The sequence below is a fragment of the Vipera ursinii genome (assembly GCF_947247035.1).
Source record: "Vipera ursinii genome assembly, chromosome: 2".
Classification (NCBI taxonomy): domain Eukaryota; kingdom Metazoa; phylum Chordata; class Lepidosauria; order Squamata; family Viperidae; genus Vipera; species Vipera ursinii.
Window position 1 is genome coordinate 240,111,654 of NC_139513.1, and position 24,431 is coordinate 240,136,084.

General features: G+C 40.9%; 1 long non-coding RNA gene across 1 annotated transcript; it reads left to right on the forward strand.

Annotated features, from left to right (window-relative positions):
* Nucleotides 1–8,561: 8,561 nt before the first annotated feature.
* LOC310635519 lies at nucleotides 8,562–23,161 on the forward strand. The gene is made up of 3 exons (XR_014491442.1): nucleotides 8,562–8,920; nucleotides 22,153–22,299; nucleotides 23,016–23,161. It is a non-coding gene; the product is annotated as an uncharacterized lncRNA (long non-coding RNA).
* Nucleotides 23,162–24,431: the final 1,270 nt, after the last annotated feature.

The following is a 24,431-nucleotide window of genomic DNA, read 5'->3' on the forward strand; positions in this document are numbered from 1 at the left end:
CAAGTGACACTTTTTGATAATTTTTTTCTCTTCTTGCTCTTTCTTGTGAATAGCAGATGTTGCATATATGCCTGTTTCCATAGAAACAGTCAATTCTGGACTTTGAAAAGGAGGTGAAGGGTGGAGTAGAGAACCATAGAGTTCTTTGGGAACAAGTAAACGAGTGATAAGGTTAAAACAATTATTCATGGAAAGCTCATTAAATATAAAACAAAATTAAAGATAAGGATAATTGAGGGCGGTCATCAGAAACAGAAATATCTGATTAACTATAGATTGCAGTGTAAATTTGTTAATGATGATGCTCTGGTATCTTGAGAAATCCGTTTCCTTGAATGCTGAGTTTCTTTTCCTGGAGTAAGAAAAAAGAATCTCACAACTTAAGACTCTGCTTGCTTTTGCTTATTTAAGTAAAGCCTGTCAGCAGCAAGCTTTAATGAGCATGATAACAGCAGTGTAAAACCTGGCTTTGTTACACAGAGAATGTATGAAGCTCTAGTAACATCTAAGATGGCATAAACTCAATGGATGGCTCTGGGATCAAACAGCAGCAGTGCTTTTAAAAGGGAAGTGTTGTATTATGTGAAAGCCAAAGAAAAAAATTGTCAAAGCTGTGACCTCTTTGTTGAATCATCCGGCTGGTGGAAGACTGACTCACAATGTCTAGTGGAACTGTTAGCTTGATGTTTCTCAGCAGAATCAATGTTGTCAGAGAAAAGCAAAATAAAAAATAGAGTGCCACTTCCAAAAGGAAAATAATGGTGGGAAAAGCAGAGGACCAGTCACTTAGTAATAAAAATAGAAAACCTTTCACCCTCAGTGGAATGCTGTCTGTTTAACTTGAAGATTCTCTGAAAAAGGCTAAGGATGGCCCTAGCCACCCTTATCATACATAATTCAAACTAACTGGATTAGAAAAAATAAAATGGGAATTGCATGTAAGTTGCATGGATCTTTCTTCCTTTTTTTTTAAAAAAAAACACCATACTTAATTTTTATTAAGAATTTTATTTACATTAGTAAAAACTACTACAAATAAGCTTATAGAAAACAAAGAGGGTAGAAGAAAGATTCAAAAGTACAGGCAAAAGAAAAAGAAGAAAAATATAACATAACATAACATACATAACATAAGATCACAACACAACAAACATAACAGAAAAATAAAAGAAATATATAAAGAAATGACTTTCAGCTTTTATCATTCAAGTATAAACAAATTTAATAACTCTTCACCTTCTATAAGGTTACAAACATTGATTACTTATCTATAAGCAAATTCATAAAACATCAATTTTTCAACCCTGGTGTCAGCAAAAAGTTCCTAAAGGGTTTACAGATTTTTGCAAACAAGGCTCTATTTTTAACTTGATCCTGTAAACCAACTTTATATTCCATCCTTTTACTTCTAACAGTCTTTTATTTAATCAAATATTGTTATAGGGTTTGATTTATTTTCCATTCCTCTTTATCCCATCATATAGATTTCTTAGGTTTTTAACAAGCTTCTTTTTATAGAGCCACTAAAAAACTATTTTCCAAGTCATTCTTTTGGTTTAACATTTGCATTTTAATTTTAAAACGTCAGCTAGTTTCTTTTGTAGATCCATTAGAACAGAGGTCTCCAACCTTTCCAGGCTCATAGGCCAGAGGGAAGGAAAGCAATTTCAAAATTGGTGTGCACGTGCGCATGCACGCAAATGGGACCACATGCACTGGCGCTGCACTAGCTGACTGGTTCATGGATGTGGCATGCATTGGTGCCATGTGTTTGTACAAACAGCTGTGCACCCCCATGGCGGCTAGCAGCCCCATTGTTGCATGCGCAAATGGCCCACGCACACCTGCCCAATGCTAGTGGCCCCATTTCCCCCTGCATGTATGCACAAACAGGGCCACGAGCGCTAGCACAAGTGGGGAATGTGCACCCACACGTACATGTACTGGCCAGCCATTTCCACAGCCCACTGGCCAAGAGCCCATGGCCCAATCCCAGGCCATGGCCCATAGGTTGGGGAATCCTGCATTAGAACATCCTTTTCCAAAGCATTATCTTGGACTTTTGTTTGTAATTCCATATTCTGCACTTTCTCATCTTGTCAGATAAAATTTGTTCCACATCTCTCCTTCCTTCATAAACATCTTTTTGACATAGTCTATCCATAGAATCAGGCAACAGTACTGACAATACTGATACTGTAGTGGAGATTTCTGTCTCCATTCTTCAAAGATTTTCTTAAATATTTCTGGTGTTATAACATTTTGTGTCAAATTGTAAGTCCCATATTAACTGACACTGAAAACAAGCTTGAATAGTTTTTCTTCTGCTTAGAATCTTTAATCCCCTCTAGTGTACATCACCTATCTTTGTTATGACTTACAATAATCAGGATAACCAAAATAAGTCTGCTTTTTGCAAGAAGCTGGTTATTTTTTATAATTAATTCCAAAATCTTATAGTAAAATTAAATATTCCAAGTTTATAATCCATTTCAATCTTTCTTAGATCAAAATCTTGTTTAGCATTATGCTGCTTATTTCAAATTCTTTAAGTTCTTAAGTTTACAATTTTATTTTGTTTAGAGTTGAAGATACATTCACCTGATGAAGATTTTTCAAACATGAAGTTTTGAAGGTCTACAATAGCTTTAAGATGGTTAATAGTCAATTTCTTAAAGTGATTAGCAAGGTTTTTGAATTTAGTGTCCTTTAAAAGGGTCTGATCCCAACATCTCCTGATGCTCAAACCTGTGGTCAACCACTGTCCTGAGTTCTCCATGTGAGGAACGGCCATGTGGAGGTCATGTGGGCAATCTCCCATTCTCTCCTTATCTAAGGAGCTGGTTTACTCATCCCAGAAATCTCACCTCTTTCAATGCTCACATTTTACTTTTTTCAAGCAGCATCTAGCCTGTTTTTCATATATTGTAGTTACAGCAATAAAAGTTTAAATCTGGGGCCGCTGGAAGACATAGCATGCAGAGTCTTGTAATGTTTAGTTCTTTCTGTGGTTTGAATTTGCTATTGTGTGAGATTATATGAGAACTCATTCTTCCTGCAAAGATTTTTAGATCAAGATAGAAATAGTTTTGTTTCCCTTTACTAATTCAACCATTGTTGTTGTTGTTAGCTGCGAAGTCATGTCCGACTCATCGCGACCCTATGGACAACGTTCCTCCAGGCCTTCCTGTCTTCCACCATCTTCTGGAGTCCATTTAAGCTCACGCCTACTGCTTCAGTGACTCCATCCAGCCACCTCATTCTCTGTCGTCCCCTTCTTCTATTGCCCTCGATCTTTCCCAGCATTAGGCTCTTCTCCAGTGAGTCCTTCTTTCTCATTAGGTGGCCAAAGTATTTGAGTTTTAGCTTCAAGATCTGGCCTTCTAAAGAGCAGTCAGGATTGATCTCCTCTAGGACTGACCGGTTTGATCGCCTTGCAGTCCAAGGAACTCGCAGGAGTCTTCTCCAGCACCACAGTTCAAAGGCCTCAATTCTTTGGCGCTCAGCCTTTCTTATGGTCCAACTTTCACTGCCATACATTGCAACTGGGAAGACCATAGCCTTGACTATACGCACTTTTGTCGACAGGGTGATGTCTCTGCTTTTTAGTGTGCTGTCTAGATTTGCCATGGCTTTCCTCCCCAGGAGCAAGCGTCTTTTAATTTCTTGGCTACAGTCCCCATCTGCAGTGATCTTGGAGCCCAGGAAAACAAAATCTGTCACTACCTCCATTTCTTCCCCATCTATTTGCCAGGAATTGAGAGGGCCGGATGCCATGATCTTGGTTTTCTTAATGTTAAGTTTCAACCAAACTTTTGCACTCTCCTTCTTCACCCGCAACAAGAGGCTCTTTAGTTCTTCTTCACTTACTGCCATTAGAGTGGTATCATCTGCGTATCTTAGGTTGTTGATATTTCTTCCAGCAATCTTAATTCCAACTTTTGATTCATTTAGCCCTGCCTTTCTCATGATGTGCTCTGCATATAAGTTAAATAGGCAGGGCGACAGTATACAGCCTTGCCGGACTCCTTTCCAATTCAACCATTAGCTATAAGCTATTTAAACAAAGTATTTTCTGAGTATAGCCATGAAGATACATAGAATGGAAAAAAAGTGTTTCCAATAGCATTGTTTACTTGTAAGTTTGGATTTATAAAACCAAATATCACTTCTCAATAGAACATAGTACAGCTTTGACTTGCTGTACAATGGAAAAGAAGTTCCATTTGATGGAAAGTTAAATTTTAATCCCCACCATCATAAATATTTCCCTTCTTCAAACAAGATTCGAAATATTCTACATAAAATCCACTGAGTTCAGCATGAAAGGGGATTTATGCTTTAACCCAAGGTGACCTTGTTAGAATTCAGCAGTGTAGTTAATAAGTAAGAGAAGGGAAAAAAAGTTTTTTTTTCATACGGCAAAGCCCATTTTCAGCAGAAGATTTACAGTAGTTAAACATTAAATGTTTTTGTGCAAGCAGTTTGTAAAACAAATGTGCAAATGATTACAGAGAATGGAGAGTGTGCATGGGAAGGAACAAGCTTGAAAATCCACAGAGAGTTCGCTTTTCATTGCTAATTTACAACTCTTGCTGCACCTGTCACTTTTACAAATCAATGGGAGTGCCTAGCCTTTAATAACACCGGGTCACTAATAAAGGTTGCAAGTGTCGGCCATACAGGCAAGACCTTTCAGGATGTCAGAAAAAGAAGCTTGGTGATGCACATTAACACTCTCATGCTCTTTTATGTCACTTCCAATTTACTTTATCTTAAATTGTCAGCTAGCAGAATTCTCTCCCATATTAATAACTCAAGGTTTGTATCCCAGCCAGCAAAAATAAACCCTGCTGCTCAACAAGACAGCTGGCACACTCAGAAGACCAAAAATCCAGAAAAGGAATATGCCTCAGCTTGAGTTGAGATTGAAGAACAAAACATTAGATGTTTACAGTGTTGAAGCTGGTAAAATAGAAATATTCTCCTTATTCTGAGTTTCCCCCCCTGCAGTATAAATAGTTCAAACATTTAGAGATTTGGGAGCTTGTACTGAAGATAAAAAATACAAGTTTGATCTAACGCTCTTGGAACTGTTTGATATTTGGTTGGTTGTTTCATCAGGCTGGTTTGAGCTCACAAAAACAGGTTTACTCATAACTTAATGATAGTATGAGGATCAATTATTCCAGTTAAAATTGCTGAAAAATAGGAATAGTAATATTCTTTAGTGGTCAAGAGTGATTGGACACACAAGGAATTTGCCTAATCTCTCCATGTACATACAGACAACAAAATGGTAAGTCATAGATCATAAATCATAAGATACAATCATAAGATGCAAACAACAAATGATAAATCATAAGATAACTATGGCCCTTCTCCAATATTGGCCAGAAATTGAGTTGGTGGAGTATTGTAATTTGCATCTGTCCACATTGGTCAGAAAGTGGACCAATATGGATAGATGCAAATTACAATCACCCACCAACTCAATTAACGTAAATCTTATTTAATTTTCAGAGTTTTTAGACTACTGTTAAATGTTAGGTATGTCATATGTACAATAATGTGCAGATGATCTCACCCGCTTTATTGTACACTTACTTAAACATAGTGCTTAATGTGATTTACTTTTCAATAGTTATGCACAGGTTTACAAGTTTTACCATGTCCTTATTCTAACTTTGGCTTCTTAGAGCTGTGAAGAAACATTTTCAGATTAAGAAGGCATGTTTCATTACAAAATCCGAATTAGATTAAACTGATAGTAATTTGCCTCAAATTAAAACAGAAAAGTGTGGAAAAATTGATTGCTATATGTATATCTGGCAGGGATCACTCATAATTATGCTGTTTTCGAAATGATTTATAAAATCATTTGCTGCAGGGCTGCATCTCTGGACTTCTTAGGGTAGTATAATTTTTTAATGAAAGAAAAATAAAAAACACTATTTTAAATGGATTGTTCTTTATTCTTATATTCTTTCTGTTGACTTATAAATCCACTTAGCTCTTCCTTAAACTCTGCCTTCTTTTGAGAAGATCACTAGCTGACTTTGGTCAGGAACTATTTATGAGCCTAACTTCACAAGAGTCTTTCTGTACAGATAACACTGGAGAAGCGACTGCTATGTGAGCTGTGGTGTTAAGTATATCACATGAAATCTAATAATTTTTAAAAAACAAGAATATATTACATTTCTAGGACTGAGAGCTTCAGCTGGGCTTCAGTGCCAGGGAATGCACTTCAAACTTTTGCAGAGAGAAATACAATGAATATGTCCAGATAAAATGCTAACTTTAATATAAAACAAATTAATCTATTTGCAATTAATATGACTACTCACCATGATTTTAGAGTCATAAGAGCCAAGATGATACAGTATTGCAGATGACTCTGCCCACAGCCAGAAGTTCGATCCTGACCAGCTCAAGGTTGACTCAGCCTTCTCTCCTTTCGAGATCAGTAAAATGAGAATCCAGATTGTTGGAGGCAATATGCTAACTCTGTATACCATTTAGAGAGGGCTGTAAAGCACTGTGAAATGGTATATAAGCAGTATATAAGCCTAAGTGATAGTGGTATTTAGTTTTACATAACCAATCAATCCATACTATTGTATTTCTTATATGCTATTTCTTGACTCACATATGTATTAGGTGTAATAAGTATAGGAATCCTATAATCTGAGGCATTAAATAATTTTTTTAACTTTCAAAACAAGTTGGGACTATCAAATAACAACTTTCCTGTATACATGGAGTACCAGTCATGCTTTGGGGTCCTTTCCTATGAAGAACATTACTAAACAACATGGCTGAAGAAACAAAAGAGGAAAGGAAAGTACCAGTCCCTGATTCCCAAGTATTTAGCAATGAATATCTTCTATTTCTCTAACAATAAAAACAGAAAACCCAAACCACCTGGAATAAAAGAATAACCACAATCTACATTATATAAGGGACGCGGTGGCTCAGTGGGTTAGGACGCTGAGCTTGTCGATCAGAAGGTCGGCAGTTTGGCGGGTCGAATCCCGAGTGCCGCGTAACAGAGTGAGCGCCTGTTACTCATCCCAGCTTCTGCCCACCTAGCAGTTCGAAAGCACGTAAAAATGCAAGTAGAAAAATAGGGACCACTCCGGTGGGAAGGTAACAGCGTTCCGTGTGCCTTTGGCGTCTAGTCATGCCGGCCACATGACCACGGAGATGTCCTCGGACAAGCGCTGGCTCTTCGGCTTTGAAACGGAGATGAGCACCGGCCCCTAGAGTCGGAAACGACTAGCACGCATGTGCGGGGGAACCTTTACCTTTACCTTTACATTATAGTAGTATTTATTTATATATGTTTGGAATGCTGGTGGTAAAATAGTCTTGCTCCAAAAATGGACCACAATTTCACCATATAGAACTATATAAAAAAAATGATACTGTCTTTGATTCCTGTTTTCCAGATAGCGGTGATTTCCTCATTTAAGATCTCTGAGTCAGGTTACAACCAGTCAGTCTTATTTTAAATAGAGCTGACAGTTCTAACTTATGATGTAAGGCTTGGAGTTTTATCTCTGTACTCTCACTTTAGAAATATTTACTAGCTATCTAAGAAGAGTGAAAATAAAGTTGCTGATTTACTAATGTTAAGCTGAAAACAGGGAACTAGGGGTGCTCAAGGGATCATAGTAAGTAGAGACTAAATTCATGGCATTATTAACAAATGTTTTTTTAATCCTACTAGCACTAAATAAGAAATGACAGTAAATTGGGAAGCTGCCAGGATGGTCACCTTTTAATAGTAGATGGATTTTATTGGAACCACATTGTTTGAAAGAGAGGAATTCTGTATTTTAGACCAGCTTCTCTGAATTGTACCTATTCCAACTAATACAGTTTATTAAATGACACTAGCTCTCATAAACTATGGCTCATTTCATTAGGTTGCCAAGAATATTTCCATACTTGCATGGATTAAATTAGAGTTTCTTCTCCTTTATCCATTCTGTTATCAAAGTTAGATAATAATCAAGACTTCTGATTATTTCTGTTTGGTGTTGCTTGGTTTGGAGCAATAAAGTTGGGTATCATAACATAATAATGACAGAAGTCACAGCAGAGGAAAGGTGTCTGCAATTCCAAGCCTTGGTGGAGCGGTGGGCTAATGCCTCCTTAAGTAACACCAGCTGCCTGCAATTAGTGCAGGTTCGAGTCCCACCAGGCTCAAGGTTGACTCAGCCTTCCATCCTTCCGAGGTAGGTAAAATGAGGACCCAGATTGTTGGGGCAATAAGCTGACTTTGTAATAATGCCGCTTGGGGTGTGTGTGAAAGCCCTAATAAGCAGGCATATACATAGAATGAAGGCTACTGCAAAGCTTGTAAGCCGCCCTGAGTCTTCGGAGAAGGGCGGGATATAAATGGAATTAAAATAAAATAAATAAAAAATTGTTTGTTTGTTTATTTAGCATATGACATTGTTGCATTAGCTAGGAGACTACAATACAAATGCAAAGTAATTCTTTGACTGCCAATTTACTAGCTCTGTTGTGGTACATGCTTCCAGGCTTCCCAAGGTGTGCCACAGGAGCGTGAGATAGCTTCGCACCAGAAAGAAAGGTGAGCAGCTCTTCCTGTGGCATCATCCAAGGCACTTTTCCTCCACCAAAGCAGCCTCGCATACGGGCATTGCAACTGGGAAGGTTCAGAGCTGGCAGGAATCTGACCTCCTACACGGGGCACCAGCTCATCTCCTTACCAAAGTGGTACCTATTTATCTACTCACATAGAACATGCATTCACCATGCTAGGTGGGCAGAAGTGAGGTAGGTGATAGGAGTTCAACCTGCCACCCTGCTAGAACTCAAACTCTGGAGCAAAGACCATCTCATTAAGCCACTGAGCCACCATGCTTCCTTCCAAGCCTGTGAGGTAAGACAAGTTTCTAGGTCTCTTTTCTGAATGTCCCAATATAGATATGTTGATATCACTTCTGTGATTTACCATTACTACATCACAGTTTGAAGCCATTACAATCCATTCTTTGCCGGATCGAACATATAAATGTATCATTATCTGCAGAAGCTATTTATTCATACTATTACCAAATACAGAGAATACAGAGGGCAAAGGACAACATGATAATGAGATATAGGCAGTAGCCATGAACTTACCCAGGTTGGGTAGATAGCACCTGGTCTGGTAGAAAGCAGCTGATCAGGTGGCATTTATTAATTAGTCACATAGATCTTTATTTAACAAACATTTTAAATTATTTATTACAGTTAATTCCAAATTACTTATATTTCATTTTTTCTTTCTTTCATTCATCTTATGAAACTTCTCCACTTTCAATCTCTTCCAACTAGTTACCTCATGTAGGACCCTAGATACATTAAAGGGAATGTTACATTTTAATTGATTAGAGAGTGGATTGAATTAAAATTCAAGTTATCGAGATGTAAAAATATTTAACCATTACCTGATTTTGTTGACAGTAAGCTGTTCTTTTTACAAGATAGTTTATTGGGAAACTATCAAGACATGTCATGTCATTGTTGTTTATATTTATTTATATTTATTTTGCTGTTATTGTCTGCCCACCTAGCATGTTATTTAATTCTTTTTTAATTTTTGTATTGTTGTTTTTTATTGTTGTTAGCTGCCCTGAGTCCTTCGGGAGATAGGGCTGCATATAAGTCCCAAAAATAAAATAAATAATAAATAAATAAATAATATTCTTCTCTAATATATGCTAGTCATGCAGAATTAGTTTAGGTTTGAAACAGCAGGAAACCTGTTTATTATCTGTAGTCCTGACACAACGGTCATTAGGTCTATACATTCCTCCAGCACAATAGAAGAATTCATAAACATCTATGAACATTTATTTGAAAACTTCATAACAAATTTCTTTTGGCATTTAGAAGCAGGGAGCTGTGAAGGGCTATGTATATATCTGCTTCTGTATTATTGTGGGGTATAATATCAGAGGCTATAATTAGAGAAGACTGCTTCATGCATAATAATATAATACACTATTTCAAGTGAGGGTTGTTTAAATTAAATACTAATTATGACATAGCTAGATTGTTGCATTTAACCCTCTATCAATAAACCTACTCTTTTTCCATCAAGGGCTAAGGCAAATTTGAGAAATATTTTAGTTTCTGCAAAAGAAATCAGTCACAACTCACTGAGGTTGATTTTCTTCTGCAATATAATATAGCTCAGATAAATATCCGAAGATTTTTTTAGGGAACACATGACACAACTAATTACATTTATATTTTCCTGAATAAATGCTATAATTCCTTTCTAGAAAAAACAACCATTCCTAATTAGTCTCTCAGTATAGAATGGTTAAGATAGTTGACAGCATACACTGTATGTGTACTTTGTGTGCATACATATAATTGCTTCCAAAACAAGGACATTTATTTTTCCCAAACCAAGTACATCATTTTTTTAGACAGAAAAAATGCCAACTGCCATTGCTGTTTTTTTCCCTTGAATATTTCTTTGTATATTTATATCTCACATTATTTCAGATTCTTAATCATTTATAATTTTGTGTGATGTTTCAAGTGACTAATAGATTACAGGGGAAGAAAACTGTCTGAAATAGGATTATTACATTATGGACAACTGTAGCATCACCAAAATGATTTCCAAAGTGTCTATACTAATTTTGAACTAGATTTCCCTGAAGAAATTGATTAAATAAATAAAAGACTCCTAAAATAGGGGGGAAAGCAATACAGTGAAATATAAAACATACTAAATGTTTCAGTGTCAAAATGTAGTTTAGGATGAGAAACTTGTAATATTCCCAATTTCTCTGAAGTACAGTTCCCAGCATCCCTCAGAGTTGTCATATTGACTGGGATTACCAATTCCCACGACGGGAATGGCAGCAGGCGGATAGACAGGGGGCCATATCGTTACCGGGAGCGCCGTCTCCGCTATTTGCAAGCGGTGGGGCGCTCCGACCCTCTGCTTCTTTCCCGAGGTTCCGGGAGCGAGGATGTGCAGCCTCCTGAGCTCAGGCTGGTGTACCTGAATGCCAGGTCCGTGGTTAACAAAGCTCCCCTTGTTAGGGATTTAGTTGAGGGTGAGCATGCGGACCTGGCTTGCATCACGGAGACTTGGTTGGGCCCAGAGGGTGGGGTCCCTTTGGTTGACCTTTGCCCACCAGGCTTCCGGGTGCTACACCAGCCTCGAGCTCAGGGTAGGGGTGGGGGTGTGGCGGTGATTGTTAGGGAGACCTTATGTCCGCGGGAGACCACCGTTCCTCAGATAGTCGGGTGTGAGTCTCTCTTTATGAGATTTGGCTCTGGGGCGCAGTTGGGCTTGCTGCTCGTGTACATTTCGCCTAGTCGCGTAGCGGCAGCCCTGCCCGAGCTGCTCGATATCCTCTCGGGGTTGGTGGTTGAGTTCCCCAAACTTATAGTTTTGGGAGACGTCAACCTACCATCCCTGGGAGGTTCATCTGAGCTTGCTCGGGAGTTCATGGCTTCCATGACGGCCATGGACCTGACGCAGGTAATTTCTGAGCCAACTCATGAGGGAGGCCACACCCTTGACCTGATTTTCTTATCTGGACGGTGGTTAGATGATCTTGGTGGGGGCTTTCCATTTATTACGCCCCTGTCATGGACCGATCATCACCTCCTGTGGCTGGTCTTCCATTTTGCCACCCCCCCGCCGTGGGGGTACGGAGCCAACTAGATGGTACCGCCCCAGACGCCTAATGGATCCTGATAGATTCCAAGCGGCGCTGGGGTCCCCACCTGCCTCCATTGCTCACAGCTCGGTGGATGCCTTAGTGGAAGCCTGGGAAAGGGCAGCCACTGAGGCACTCGACCAGGTTGTACCCTTGTGGCCCCTGACCCGGCGCAGATCCCAGCGAGCTCCATGGTTCTCCACGGAGCTCCGGGAGGTGAAGCGTCGGAAACGGGGGCTAGAGAGCTGCTGGAGGTCCAGCCGATCTGAACCCGACCGATTGCGGTTAAGAACCTACATTAGGTCTTATCTCGCTGCGATGAGGGAGGCGAGGTGTAATTACTTCTCCACCCTCATCGCGTCCGCAGATAATCGCCCGGCCGCCTTGTTTAGGGTGACTCACTCCCTTCTTAATCAGGAGGTGAGGGAGGATCCCTTGCAGGGTCGTGCCGAGGAGTTTAGTCAACATCTGTCGGATAAAATCAATTAGAGATGATAAAACCGTTAAAGGAACTGTTCCAGACAATCCAGAGGGGGGGAGAGGTGCCCCCGTCTTGGAGAACAGCTTTTATTTCTTTGATTCCGAAGGAAGACCAGGATGCTACTCAAGTTAAAAATTATAGACCGATATCGCTTTTAAATACAGACTATAAGATATTTGCTAAGGTCTTGGCTAATAGACTGATGAGGGTCCTGCAACAGGTGATTCATGGGGATCAAACGGGGTTTATTAGTGGTAGGCAAATGAAAAATAATGTGAGACATATAGTTGATGTGTTAGAGTTTTTGGAAAGGCACAACCAGATCTCTGCAGCGCTAATCTTTTTAGATGCTGAAAAGGCTTTTGATCAATTGAATTGGCAATTTTTGTTGAAAGTTTTAGATAAAATGGATTTTGGGGAAAATTTTTTACAGCCGATTAGGGCATTATATCAAAAACAAACTGCCCGAATTATAGTTAACAATAGCTTGACAGCAGTATGTAATATTGAGAAGGGCACAAGGCAAGGGTGTCCGTTATCGCCCTTGTTATTTGTGTTAACATTAGAGATACTATTGGCCAAGATTCGGAATTCAGAAAAAATTAAGGGAATACAAGTTGGAGATCAGGATTATAGATTGAGAGCATTTGCCAATGATCTGGTTGTTACAGTGACCCAGCCAGAGAACTCTGTTGTGGACCTGATGGAGATAATAACACAATATGGGAAAGTTTCTGGATTTAAAGTAAATATACAGAAAACTAAAATTTTGGCTAGAAATATGACAGTTTCACAGAAGGCTCTCTTAGAAGGATTAACTGGATTTGAGATTGTTAAAAGGGTTAAATATCTGGGGGTGATTTTGTCGCCCTCTAATACAAAGTTATATAAAAATAACTATGAAAAATTATGGGGGAAAATTCAAAAAGAATTGGAGAGTTGGCATAAATTGCAATTGTCTTTGCTGGGACGGATTGCAGCAGTGAAAATGAATGTCCTGCCCAAATTTTTATTTTTATTTCAAATGATACCGATTCTTAAGAAAGATTCTAATTTGGAGGAATGGCAGCGTGGTATCAATAAATTTGTCTGGGCAGGGAAAAAGCCACGAGTTAAACTTAAGATTATGCAGGATACTCGTGAGAGAGGTGGCCTTAAGTTGCCTAATTTGAAATTATATTATGAAGCTGCTGCATTAGTAGGAATAAGCGATTGGATTAATTTGACGCAATTGAGGTTATTAAATCTTGAGGGCCATGATTTGTTGTTTGGCTGGCATGCATATTTGTTGTATGATAAGAAGGTAGATACTGTGTTTAGGATGCATATTTTAAGACAGGCATTGCTGAGAGTTTGGAAGAAGTATAGACATAAGTTAAGCAGCAAGATACCATTGTGGGCAATTCCAAAACACGCAATAGAAAATATACATGCTGGCTTTAAACATGATGTGACTACGTACAAGGAGATTTTAAGTTTGGAAAGGAATATTTGGTGCTTGAAATCATATAGCCTGTTGCGAGAAGAGAAGGTTGTCCAAACTTGGTTTCAATATATTCAGTTACGGGCCAGGTGGAAAGAAGACCAGAAGAATGGATTTACAATGACTGATGAAAATTTGATAAAGCAAATTAGAAACCAGGGACCAGCACATATTAAACGGACATATCTTGCATTGATAGAGATTGATTCAGAAACGGAGCTTGTTAAGGACTGCATGATAAAATGGGCCCAAAACATTCAGGAAGTTATTACAATGGACACGTGGGAGAAGATTTGGGTGAGGAATGTAAAATTTACTCAAGCTCAAAATCTAAGAGAGAACTTTTACAAAATGTTTTATAGATGGCATTTAGATCCCAAAAAGCTTGCAAGTATGTATCCGAAATACCAGCCTAAATGTTGGAGGTGTGGCGATGAAGATGCAACATATTTTCATATATGGTGGACATGTAAGAAGGTTAAGGCTTTTTGGATAAAAGTCTGGTGGAATATGCAGAAGATTTTTAAACGGAGGATAAAGTTTTGTCCGCAATTTTTTTTGTTGGGAATAATTGTTGACGCTACAGTTGTGGACTCTAAGTTGATGTTGAATTTAGTTACGGCAGCAAGACTTTTGATAGGTCAATATTGGAAGAAAGAGGAACTGCCGACTATAGAAGAATGGACTTTAAAGGTTTCCGACCTGGCAGAGATGGCGAAGATTTCAGCCTATTTGAAAGATCATTCGCAAGAACGTTATATTATGGAATGGAGAAAATGGATTGAGTTTATCCAGAACAAGTATAGGGTCAAGAAGTTTTATGTAGCATTCAAATGAGTCTTCTTTCGTTTCTCCTTCTTTTTTTATTCTAGTTTTTTTTAGATATATTTATCATGGTTAAGGTGTGTTTTATCCTATATAAGCTAGAGAGTGATGGATTTTAGAATCTATAGTTTTTAGTATATGGTTGTTTATGATTGCTTTTTTATATACATATACCTTGTATTTAGCTCTGGGAAGTCGGGGGGGAGGGGGGGAGGGAGGAGGGGAGGGAGGGAGGTTGGGGGGAGGTAGGGGGGGTATAGGGAGGGGGAAGGGGGGTTTTTTTTAATGGAAAACTGTACTTTAAAACTTTTCAATTAAAAAAAAAAAACATCTGTCGGATAAAATCGCTCGGATCCGGACCGGTTTGGACTCCAGCTGGGCAGAGTCTGGCGATCAGGACGCGGGCGGTCTTGTCAATGTTATCTGGGAGGAGTTTGATTCTGTGACCCCTGATGAAGTGGACAGGATTATGGGGAAGCTGAGTTCCACCACATGTTTATTGGACCCGTGCCCTTCTTGGCTGGTTTATGCAGCTAGGGAGAGGACACGAGGCTGGCTCCAGGCGGTTATATCTGCTTCTTTGAGCGAGGCTTATTTCCCCACCATCTTGAAGGAGGCGGTGGTGAGACCTCTCCTCAAGAAGCCTGCCTTGGACCCAGCTGTATTGAACAACTTTCATCCAGTCTCCAACCTTCGCTTCCTTGCGAAGGTTGTTGAGAGTGTGGTGGCGCATCAGCTCCCTCTGGTCCTGGATGAAGCGGATTATCTGGACCCTTACCAATCGGGTTTCAGGCCCGGGCACAGCACGGAGACGGCATTGGTCACTCTGGTGAATGATCTCTGGAGGGCTCGGGATAGGGGATATTCCTCTGTCCTAGTCCTATTAGACCTCTCGGCGGCTTTCGATACCATCGACCATGGTATCCTGCTGCAGCGTCTCAGGGGATTGGGAGTGGGAGGCACGGTTCTTCAGTGGTTCTCCTCCTATCTCCTGGGATGCTCGCAGTCGGTGTTGGCAGGGGGGCAGAGGTCGACCCCTAGGACTCTCGCTTGTGGAGTTCCTCAGGGGTCGGTCCTCTCGCCTCTCCTGTTCAACATCTATATGAAACCGCTGGGTGAGATCATTCGTGGTTTTGGAGTTGGGTATCATCAATGTGCTGATGATACCCAACTTTTTATTTCGACCCCAAACCACCCCAGTGATGCCCTCGCTGTGATGTCCCGTTGCCTGGAGGCGGTTCGGGTCTGGATGGGGAGGAACAGACTTCAACTCAACCCTGACAAGACTGAGTGGCTGTACATTCCGGCTTCCCGGGACACCTGGGATGTTCCACCTCTTTCTATGGGGGGTGAGCTTTTACCCCCTGTGGATAGGGCTCGCAACTTGGGAGTCCTCCTAGATTCACGACTCACTCTGGAGGATCACATAGTGGCCGTGACTAGGGGGGCTTTCGCCCAGGTTCGCCTGGTGTGCCAGTTGCGGCCCTATCTGGACCGGGAGGCCTTATGTACGGTCACTCATGCGCTCGTGACCTCTCGCCTAGACTACTGTAACGCTCTCTACATGGGACTTCCCTTGAAGACTACTCGGAGGCTCCAACTGGTACAGAATGCGGCCGCGAGAGTTGTCTTGGGAGTTTCCCGGTACTCCCATGTTACACCCTTGCTCCGTGAGCTGCATTGGTTACCAGTTGTCTTCCGGGTAGGGTTCAAGGTTTTGGTTATGATCTTTAAGTCCCTACATGGCATGGGTCCGCGATACCTCGAGGACCACCTGCTGCCGGCGTCGACTCCCCTCCGCCCTGTGCGCGCCCACAGAGAGGGCCTCCTCAGGGTGCCTCCTGTCAAGGAATGTCGACTGGTGGCCCCCAGGGGGAGGGCCTTCTCTGTGGGTGCTCCAGCGTTATGGAACCAACTGCCGGTAGAGCTCCGGATGGCATCAGACCTCCGATCCTTCCGTCGCGGGTTGAAGACCCATTTATTTGAACTAGCGGGTCTGGCCTGATGGGGGTACATGGGTTTTTTTATATAGGCTTGTTTTATTATTCTGGTTTTAACTTGGGCATTGATTTAATTGTCTTTTAATGTTTGTATTGTTATTTATATTTATGCCCTGTGAACCGCCCTGAGTCCCTTTGGGAGAAGGGTGGTATAAAAATCTCAATAAATTAAATTAAATTAAATTAATTGTTGGGAGTTATAGTTTAGTATTATCTGAACATATACAGGTTCTTGTGCCTGTATAAGCTATCTAGTCAATGCAGAAGGTGTTAGCTTTTTTCTTTTAAGATAATAATGGAAAGAAAAGAAAAGAAAATGGAGGCACCACAATCCAGGGAGCAGAAGGCAGGTGTCAAGCCCCATGGGCTCGACATCGCGAGGGGTGTCGGGGGAAGGCTGCGCAAACTGCCTGCCCACACAGCCCTGTTGCTGAACCCACCTGGGAACAGCATTTCCAGCAGCCGGCTGAGCACCAGATACCACGGGCAGCCGCGCAGGATCTGCAGCCATTTCCCCGACAAGGAGCTGCTCCAGGGCCTGCAGGCGCGCCTGCGTCAATGGGACTACCAAAAGGACCCGCAGGCATCCAGGAGGGCAGCCACCGGACCTTCTGCATCTCCCCAGCTGCCTGTTCCTCGGCAGAGACGCTGAGCGAGCTGGGATTAAGTTCGGATAACAGGCTGTCGTGGGGCCTGCAGGAGGGGGTTGCCGAAGGGTCTATGGCGATTATGCACTGGGAGGTGGAGGGGAGCATGTTAGGAGGGCTGGGGGGCATGACAGGAAGGTTAGGGACATACACTTACCTGATTCTTGGCAGGAAGTCATTGTGGGAGCTTGGGTGCAGGGAGATGGGAGACGCGTGAGGAGACGGGAAGAGGGTGGGATTTATCCAGGGCCAGCCAGATGCTGGTTTGCATGGGAAAGGGTGGGGCTGATTACCCACACTGTATTAAAGACACGTTGGGGCGACTACCTCCCAACGCTGACTTTGTAGATACCTGGAGTTTTCGTGAGTAAAGAAATCCTCGTTGTTGACCGTACCACGTTTTGTCATCTGGTTCTTTCAGCGCGGACGGCTTTGACAGCAGGTAGTATATATGCAAAGTTCCCATCTCAACTAAATGGCCCTGAGTTGTATTGTAATAATCTGTTCACTGACTGGGAATTGGGAAAACTTTGAAATCTAGCACTTCTTTGTGTGCAGTCCTGAAAAAGCTCCCACTTAATCCTGTAATGTGTTTTGAACAAGAACTAAATTGAGAAGGAAGGAAGGAAGGAAGGAAGGAAGGAAGGAAGGAAGGAAGGAAGGAAGGAAGGAAGGAAGAGAATCTCTTTCATACAGTATGTATATATTTATGAATCCAGGATATATGTATACTACCTCACTATTAAATTCTCTTGGATTATTGATTTTTGAGGATCACAGAGTATATTTTGCTTCATGTTGGAACATATAAGAAAATGCTTTCATTTCCTTTACAGCTAATTTGACGCTTTCTGTTTAAGAAAATTTACCATCTCATATAATAGCCTTTGCCCAAAAACAAACAAACAAACAAACAAACAAACAAACAAACAAACAAACAAACAAACAAAAAAAGCTGGAGGAATTGCATTAGTCATGTACCAAGCCAGGATGAGGAAACCCTTTAGCATTGCAGTTGCCCTCAGGGGGCCAGGTGGGTATGGCCTGGGTGGGCGTGGCCTACTGGGTGGGCGTGGCTAGAGTGCGTATGGCCTACTGGGTGGGCATGGCCAGCTCTACATCGTTCACATCAAGGGTGCCTATCGGGGCCTGGGCAGGATCTGAGGGTCTCTAGCAGAAGGAGGGTCCCTGGGACAGGGCCACGGCAGTGGGGGCCGTTCCCTCACTGTTTCCAGGATGGCTTCACAGGCCGCATGAAGCCACTTCGCGAGCCGGATCTGCCCCCCCCCCCGGGCCTTGTGTTTGACATGTCTGCTTTAGATTGTATAATACTCCATAGGTGAAATGTGTTAATTGCATAGAATGTGTCCTAAATGGCATTAACATACTCTATTGTGCACTTAACACAGAGGAGAGAATTTAGAATTCATTGTGTTGCAAAGGAAAATCCCCACCTAGTTTGAGAAATTCTAAGAATGCGGTCATGCTTAAATGGGAAAAAAAGAATTATTTTCATTAATGAAATTTTACTTTTCAATTTACAAAGAATGGTCCTGGGTTACCTTGTGAAGGAAACTGTTTTACATGGGTTTGCTAGTACACTGAAATGGAGTACATGAATGAATCCTAATATCCCATTTAGTTGGGTAGGATTGTATAAGTTTATCTTACCAAGTGGATGTGACTCAGAACCATGCTTCTTGCTTACAATGACTATTTATTAGACATCATACAGTAATCCATCTGCTACATGCAGATTCTGGGATGGTCATTCTGTGTTTGTGCTGGAGATGTTAAACAATTTGTTCTCAGTCACCCATCAGCAATTTTCTCCTCTTAGTGAGAGGGTTTAGAGTGAGTTCCAGCTGAATAAAACAATCAAATTGTAACCAGGTGCACTACTGTGAAGATATTGGAATGTGAGTGCCTATTTTTTTTAATTGAAAAGTTTTACAATACATTTTATCTTTAACAATCCCTTCCCCCCTCCCTCCACCCAACCCTTCCTAACCCTCCCTAACCCTCCCCCCCTTCCCCCCTCCCCGACTTCCCAGAGCTAAATACAAGGTATAAAAGTAAAAACAATCATAAACAACCATATGTTAACAACAATAAACTATTAAGTCTATCACACTCTAGCTCATATGAAATGACTACAAACAATACTAATATCATATAAAAAAACTTATACAAATGCTAAATGAAACTTTTTGGTCCCATATTTGTTCTGGATATAATCAATCCACTTTTTCCACTTCATAATATAACGTTGTTGCGAATGGTCTTTCAAATAGTCCGAAATCTTTGCCATTTCCGCCAGGTCAGAAACTTTTAGAGTCCATTCTTCTATAGTCGGCAGTTCCTCCTTCTTCCAATATTGACCTACTAAAAGTCTTGCTGCCGTAATTAAGTTCAGCATCAACTTGGTATCCACAACAGTAGTATCTGTAATTATGCCCAATAAGAACAACTGCGGACAAAACTTTATCCTTTGCTTAAATATCTTCTGCATATTCCACCAGATTTTAATCCAAAAAGTGCCTATTTTTGATGCTGGACTATGGATACCAGTTAGGAGTCTTGCTTATATACCAATCTTACTGCTGCCAAACAAATTCCTTCCTTGAACTTTTTGATTTGCCCTAGGGATTGGTAGTGGAACATCCATGTCTTTTGGTGTTGGGTGACTTCAATTTGCAGGCTTCTGAGGCTGATTTGGATAAGGATTGGGAGATTATGCCCACAGTAAGAAACATGGAATTATTTCAGGCTATCTGGCAGTGCCCAAACAGCTTTTGAAGGATGTGGAAATGGAAGGAATTTCCATGGTCAGATCATGCCCTGGTCAGGTTGCATATGATTGCCTCCCTGGGACCTCCACAGGGAAGTGAGACTGATTTTGATGCACTTTTACAGGCATCTAAGGGATCCAACTAGTTTTTAGAATTGCTTGGGGATTTCTATGAGTGGCTGGTACAAAGAAGCAAGCCAGGTACTGGATATTATGTCCTATTTATGTGAAGACTTGGTTAATTGAAGCCTTCTGGAGATGAAGGACCTGAAACAATGCCTCGGACATGTATGGAGGAAGTTTAGAATGGAATCTGATTGGAGTTTGGGCTACGATGTGGCAATAAGACAGCCAAGCATGCTTCCCTTTCCTCCCTTAAAACATCAGACACCTGTCATTCATTGGTTCTGAACAGAATGGTGAACTCTCTTCTGAGGGGGAATCCATCTTGCAATCCCTCAGCTGCTTCTGTGACCAGTCTGCATAGCATTTGGCTGATGTCACTCAGATCTGTTGTAGCTTTGTGTCTATGTGGACTGTCTATAACAGTGGTTGTTTTATTTTTATTTTTGTATTATCAGCCAGAATTATTTTTTTTATTTTGGCAGCATTTCAATATAATAAGCAAAGAAAGAAATAAAGAAAGTTTAGGCCTCAACTGCATGATTACATCTTGACTTATTTTAAACCTCCCTTGCAAACACCCTATGCCAGACATGTCAAACCCGCGATGTCACGTGACATTGTGTGAAGTATTGGAGCTTTTTCTCCATTGATGGCAATGGAATGGGCATGGTTTCCTGATGACGCATCCGGCCCGTGGACCGGCAGTTTGACACCCCTGCCATACGCTATAGAATTTCAATTATTTCATGCTACTGTTATATTGTATTTATTATGATGATCCTTACTAATCTATGAAGAACTTTGAATTTCGTCATGCATGGGATCTATCAAATAGTTTTAATGGCAGATGAGGATTCACTATGCCAATAAACTGGGGTTGTTTTTTTATTACAGTTGGAAGAGTAATGATTTTGTGTGGTTATGATCTATTGAGTTATTTATAAGCTAAATTATTTTCTTCCTGTAAGTATTGTATTATACATATTGTATAATTTCTTCTTTTTTTAAAAAAAAATCTTTGCTCTTTTGTGCCTGTTTCTTTTCTCCTACATGTCAGCATTCTTTGAAAGGAGGCCTATAATTGTACTTTTATAAGAAGGCCGAGTTATCCTTTTGGTGGTGGGCCTTTAGAGCATCCTGACAATGACTAAAATAAAGATCAAGGCTTGCCTGCCATTGCTTCTTTTAATTGTGCCTTGCCTTTTAATAGTCCTAAATCAGGCCTATTGAGAAAGATGTACCACAGACAAGCTACTCACATCTTAGACTTGAGGCACAAAATGAGATGAAAGAAGTGAGCCCGAGAACATTTGAGAAACAGAGAAGATCTGTTTTCTCTGCAGACTCCCCCTTGTTCAATCATACAGAAACTATTGATTATATTTAAAAGTCCTTCCACCCCCTTCTCTCTGCCTGTATCAATGCCTATGACCTCATCTGTCTGAAGCGGTCTAAATTTCAAACAGATTCTTGTAGTACGGGAGGAAAGGTATTTTTAGAAAAATAACTTAGATCACTAAAGATGAACGCCTCACTCTTCCTAAAGTTACAAACATGCCCCCCTCTCCTTAAAAGAGAATTCTAGTTCTGTAGATTGGGGACACACCTAGAATGGTAGTAACTAATAGTTACCACCCAGCAGACGTATTCTAAATGTGATTAGAACTGCAGGTGAAATGAAAGAAACCCTTAAGACACAAATAAGCAATGTGGGCTTTGCCATGATGTGCACAGGATACGATTTTTGTACCACTGAAGTTTGCTGCAGATGCTACTGGACCTAAGCCAGTTAAGCACAAAAAGCCTGAACCAGCCAAGGACTTTCGCATTACCTAAGTACATGAGGAATGTTAGATCTGCCTTCAGATCCAGCCTTTCTCATATAATATTAAAATGACGATTAACCTAATAATGCTGATTGGATTCATTAGGCGTTGTGAAATATCTTCAAAATAGAAGTGGTTTTGGATCATTTGCTATCTAGAAAGATTGTATCCCTGCTGAATAGGAGGGCTTTAGCTGCAGAGCTTTGTTGGTTTTGTAATATAATGTATATCTAAATACCTTTTTGGTTCATGTTCACAGCCGGTGTTGATCAGTCGCCTATGAAAAGGAAGTTTCAATTAGTGCTGATCCCAACCTTTTCTCAAGATAAGAGTTTTATGGCTGCTCCACCGATAGACGTCTTTGTTCAAACATTACTTAGGAGCCTGAAACAAAACAGCCAGAATGGTGAGTCATTTCTGTAAGAATTCTGCTTTGTTACAGAGGTCAGACTCAGCCAAAACCATAAGAATTAGCTAGCCAAATTGAATTAGTGGTTGAAACACATTAATTTATACTAGATAAATGTTATTGTGGCCCTGTGGGCAAGTACTTAGGTCATACACTTTATGAACTATTTGCAACAAGAGGGCTTAACGGCCATAAATCAGCTTTGGCACATACCTTTGGAAAATATTTACAGCTTCTTGCTATCCCCTCATTGCCAGCCATCCCCATTTTGCACATGTTTTGCAATACTTAACACACACACACACACACACACACACACACAGCAGATTAATAGTTTGTGTTGGTCCAGACAACGTCTAGTTGAGACATGGCTATCTATTATGCTTGTGGCCCTTTCCACAGGCAGCTGTGTATTTATCATTCCAGACAGTTCTCTGTGGGTACAGAGTTCTGGCTCAGCCCCAAGATTCAAAGCAATGCAGCTGTGCAGCAAATGGAAGCCCTGTTGTTTCAAACACACACATACAACCAAGCCCTGACAAGGCTGTTTCTCTTCTGGGTTGGAATTAAATCCACTTAAGGCTGGACTATTTCTAGAGGCAGGAGAAGAGAAATAAGTGGTTTCAGGCTGCAAATTGTGGCAGCAGAAGAGAGATGCCAGGAGAGAATTATGCACAAATGATAGTGTTTAAACTTGTTTTTATGTCTTTCAGGATGCTGTTGCCAAAAACCTGACAGGGCCTCATTGTGAGGGTTTTTCATTGTGAGGCCACTGACTGAATACACTGATTCAGTCCATAAATTAAGAAATAGTTACACAGTTCTTAGGCACAAACAGGTGCCAACACATTTTCAGGATCTAGCATCATGCCAAGAATGATGAAAACTGGCTACAAACAAGAATTAAATATCTGCATCTGGGGTTTAAGCATAGGATTCTTGACTAGGGAGTTCTAGATAGCTCTTTTGTACTGTGGGTTTTGTATCCTCTTTTTGATAGAAATTTCAAGCCATTGGCTGCTGTAAAACCAATCTGGCTGAGATGCAGTCCTAACACTGGCATATGGCAACTTCAGGCAAATCTCACCTGGGTTTACCTTTGCTGATCGTCCTCCTCATTTTGGATGGCTACAATTCACCCTTTTGAATGTCTGAAGGAAAACAAAGTGAATTTCATTAAATACCTCAAAACCTCAAAGTTCTACTGCAGGGGTGTCAAACTCAATTCCATTGAGGGCCGCATCAGCATTGTGGTTGCCCTCAGGGGGCCGGGTGGGTATGACCAGGGTGGGCGTGGCTTACTGGGTGGGCGTGGCCAGCTCTACATTGTTCGCATCAAGGGTGCCTATGGGGGCCTGGGCAGGAGTGGGACAGATCTGAGGGTCTCTGGCAGAAGGAGGGTCTCTGGGCCAGGGCCAAGGCAGTGGGGGCCATTCCCTCACTGTTTCCAGGATGGCTTCGCGGGCCACATGAAACCACTTCACGGGCCGGATCCGGCCCCCGGGCCTTGTGTTTGACATGTCTGTTCTACTGTATATAAAATACGTATTTTAGGTCCTGCATTTATTTAGGGGCTTTTGTTTCTTCAGAGCTCCTTATAGTTTTCCTTACCATACCTTCATTCTATTTTTGCTATGTCCTAGTTCTTGGGAACTATGAGATACTTTAAAAGGGTAGCTTTCCACCTGTTTGCCCTTGCTAACAAATAAATCCTTGGGTAGAGAAGGTCTCCTGAAAGAGGGTGAGCCATGAAATATTTTTCTGAGCGCCCATTTTTCATGAAAGCAGTTTCATAGTATGCAATGATGGTGTATAATTGCATAGTGGTGATCAGTGTCTAGTTCATTAAATATATGCAATGTTGATCACCTCTCCCCCAAATTGACAATTATTCTGAATTATACCCAGCATGATTATCTGTTGTATTAGAATGTATGTAAAGCTAATAAATTTAATACACCTTAACAAAAGAGTAAAGAGGGCTGAACATTGCGACCCTATATTGCCTTACAATACAACTAAATCAATCATGGCCACAGAGAGCATTTGATATCTGCTGTCATAAAAACATTAATCTGCAATCTCACTGTTCAGACAACATTCAGTCACATCATATCATGGCTTTTTAA